Source organism: Salmo salar, chromosome 01, assembly GCF_965601325.2.
Source record: "Salmo salar chromosome 01, fSalSal1, whole genome shotgun sequence".
Lineage (NCBI taxonomy): Eukaryota > Metazoa > Chordata > Actinopteri > Salmoniformes > Salmonidae > Salmo > Salmo salar.
Genome location: NC_138291.1, coordinates 152,826,280 through 152,830,105, shown reverse-complemented (window position 1 = coordinate 152,830,105; position 3,826 = coordinate 152,826,280).

The following is a 3,826-nucleotide window of genomic DNA, read 5'->3' as shown; positions in this document are numbered from 1 at the left end:
TTTAAGAGCATTCTGTCTTTTCTCATTTGACCTCTTTTTTTGATGATGCTTTTTGTCCTTTGTTTACATACACATCATTTGTATTAAAGCAACAAGTTGAAAATCTTGTCATCACAGTGTAGGTAGCAGCAGTAACTAATTGTGCCTAATTGTCCCCAGCATCTCTTGATTCAACTGATAATCCTGAGGATTAAAGATCTGCTGTCTGGCCAACCCCTCTGAGCCCCTCATAAATTGTGTGTGTGGTGCTGGTTCACACCCTCTAGTCAACCCCTTGGGTGCAGTTGACCGGTTACCTTAGACATTGAGGACACATTGACCAGAGTGCACCACTCCTTGACCACTGTTTCAAACCACAGCCTGATGCACACGTTGTATTCTTTTACAGAACAGTTTGTTGTTGAGCAGTCTAAATCAGGCTTGGAAGGTTCTCACTCACATGAATTCACTTCATGATCAGGACCATTTATGATGAAGTGTCCTCTCCTATATAGCACACAGTTTTTAGAATGATCTAATTGAAAGCTATATCAATTCATTATGCTACAAACAATTTCTGTAAAAATGTGGATGTGGACAGGTTTGATGTTGCAACGGGTAAAGAATGAGATGCAGCGCAGGGAGTGGCAAAGCTCCATCAATCAATGTGAAATTATTTTCTTGGTAGGGTTAGTGGAGGTATACAGATGTAGGATCTTAATTTGATCACTCTTTTGTTGCCGAGAATTTTCCTGTGCTGCAGGAAGTGCAGATGAGCTTCGTGATTTGCATAAATTCACTGTAAATCCACACTAAACACAGAGTTATATTAACAGTAATCCACTTTTCATGTAGCCTCATTTTGACCAGCTAATAGCCTAACCACTGATCAAGTAACATTATGGTTTAAACGTTCAAATCCTGTTGCTGCAGGATTATTTTGCTGTGACAATACAAGTCAAATTAAGATCCAAAACCTGTAACAGTTCATTTCACATCCCAGCACATAGATGTGTCACTCGGTATAAGAGGATATCACAAGATGATACATTACATGACCAAAAGTATGTGGACACCTGCTCATCGAACAGCTCATTCAAAAATCATGGGGATTCATATGGCGTTGGTCCACCCTTTGGTGCCATAACAGCCATAACAGGGACTTGCTTCCATTCAGACACAAAAGCATTAGTGAGGTCGGGTACTGATGTTGGGTGATTAGGCCTGTCTCGCAGTCGGCGTTCCAATTCATCCCAAAGGTGTTCGATGGGGTTGAGATCAGGGCTTTGTGCAGGTCAGTCAAGTTCTTCAACATCGATCTCGACAAACCATTTCTGTATGGACCCCACAACACTGTAGAACCAGTAGAGTCAGCGTAGAGGGAGTCATGGCCTTAGCCAACCTTAAATGTGAAACCAAAACAAATCACAGTCAGGGTCGCGCAAGAACAAGAGCATTCCTACCGGGAGAAAAACGAGCAAGGGATTACTTTATTAAGCTTTACTGAAACGCTGTTCGCCAAAGATAGATGGAACAGTTCAAAAAGCAAGGTTTTGGGGAGAAACAAATCCATCTCGTTTTGGAGACACACATCTGCTTTGGAAAGACAGCCCGAGCCAAACTGTAGCAGCTTCAGAGGCATCATTCGAAACTGGGAGCTATTCCTATTCTGACAGCCCCTGGACAGCAGTCTCAGTCCACAGTGTCATAGGGCTCTCCATGCCTGTAAAGAGAGAGAGAAGCTCCATCTCACCAAGGGGCTGTGCTTCTTGTCACACCCCAATCTGGAGACTTGATTCTGGACTTCGGCACAGGGAGGCCTGGGCTCCCGTCCACACACGGAGGCCTGGGCTGCCATCCACATGCGGAGTAGAGGGCTCGCTCTACTCTGTGCTGGCAGGTAAGAGAGGCGAGTTGCGATCTCTTGGCAGGATCCCAGGGCACATGCTGGAAGCCAGGCCTGAAGGTGGGAGTGGGGTCTGGAATTAGGAGAGCCCTCCATCAGATAACACATTTTCTGGTTCATGTAAAGACGTTGGGCGTATCAACAGAGACATGCATCACCCTGATGGGGCTCCAGCATGTGTACGAAGCCTTCGGCTCTGGCTCTGTGGCCAGCCAGTGCTGAGATGGGAGTAGAGGCCGTCCAGCTCCCACCATTCAGTCTTTCAGCACCAGCCTTTGTCAGAGCCTGAGGAGGGGGGCTCCTCTCTGGGGGAGGCAGGGAAGGAAGGTGGGGTGTTGATAGGGTGAGAACCAGAGAGTGTCGCAGCGCTAAGAAAGCGGGATAAAGCTGTTAAGCCTGGACGTACAGTAGCATAGAGCTTTCAACTCAACTCTTGCCAGGGTGTTTCCTCCAGTACATAGCAGAATCTGAACACTAACACATTACAATACAGTACTGACAGATCAAATCAAAGTTTATTTGTCACGTGCGCCGAATACAACAGGTGTAGACCTTACAGTGAAATGCTTACTTACAGGCCCTAACAGTGTGATTTTTAAGTAAAAAAATAGGTATTAGGTCAAATCAAATCAAATCAAATGTATTTATATAGCCCTTCTTACATCAGCTGATATCTCAAAGTGCTGTACAGAAACCCAGCCTAAAACCCCAAACAGCAAGCAATGCAGGTGTAGAAGCACAGTGGCTAGGAAAAACTCCCTAGAAAGGCCAAAACCTAGGAAGAAACCTAGAGAGGAACCAGGCTATGAGGGCTGGCCAGTCCTCTTCTGGCTGTGCCGGGTGGAGATTATAACAGCACATGGCCTAGATGTTCAAATGTTCATAAATGACCAGCATTGTCAAATAATAATAATCATAGTAGTTGTCGAGGGTGCAACAAGTCAGTTGGCTTTTTCATAGCCGATCTTTGAGAGTATCTCTACCGCTCCTGATGTCTCTAGAGAGTTGAAAACAGCAGGTCTGGGACAGGTAGCACGTCCGGTGAATAGGTCAGGGTTCCAGCAGGTCTGGGACAACAGGTCTGGGACAGGTAGCACGTCCGGTGAACAGGTCAGGGTACCATAGCTGCAGGCAGAACAGTTGGAACTGGAGCAGCAGCACGGCCAGGTGAACTGGGGACAGCAAGGAGTCATCAAGCCAGGTAGTCCTGAGGCATGGTCCTAGGGCTCAGGTCCTCCGAGAGAGAGAAAGAAAGAAAGAGAAAGAGAGAATTAGAGAGAGCATATTTAAATTCACACAGGACACCGGAAAAGACAAGAGAAATACTCCAGATGTGACAGACTGACCCTAGCCCCCGACACATAAACTACTGCAGCATAAATACTGGAGGCTGAGACAGGAGGGGTCAGGAGACACTGTGGCCCCATCCGATGAAACCCCTGGACAGGGCCAAACAGGTAGGATATAACCCCACCCACTTTGCCAAAGCACAGCCTCCACACCACTGGAGGGATATCTCCAACCGCCAACATACCATCCCGGGACAAGGCCGAGTATAGCCCACAAGATCTCCGCCACGGCACAGCCCAAGGGGGGGCACCAACCCAGACAGGAAGACCACGTCAGTGACTCAACCCACTCAAGTGACGCACCCCTCCCAGGGACGGCATGGAAGAACACCAGTAAGCCAGTGACTCAGCCCCCGTAATAGGGGTAGAGGCAGAGAATCCCAGTGGAAAGAGGGGAAACCGGCCAGGCAGAGACAGCAAGGGCGGTTCGTTGCTCCAGCCTTTCCGTTCACCTTCACACCCCTGGGCCAGATTACACTTAATCATAGGACCTACTGAAGAGATATGTCTTCAGTAAAGACTTAAAGGTTGAGACTGAGTCTGCATCTCTCACATGGGTAGGCAGACCATTCCATAAAAATGGAGCTCTATA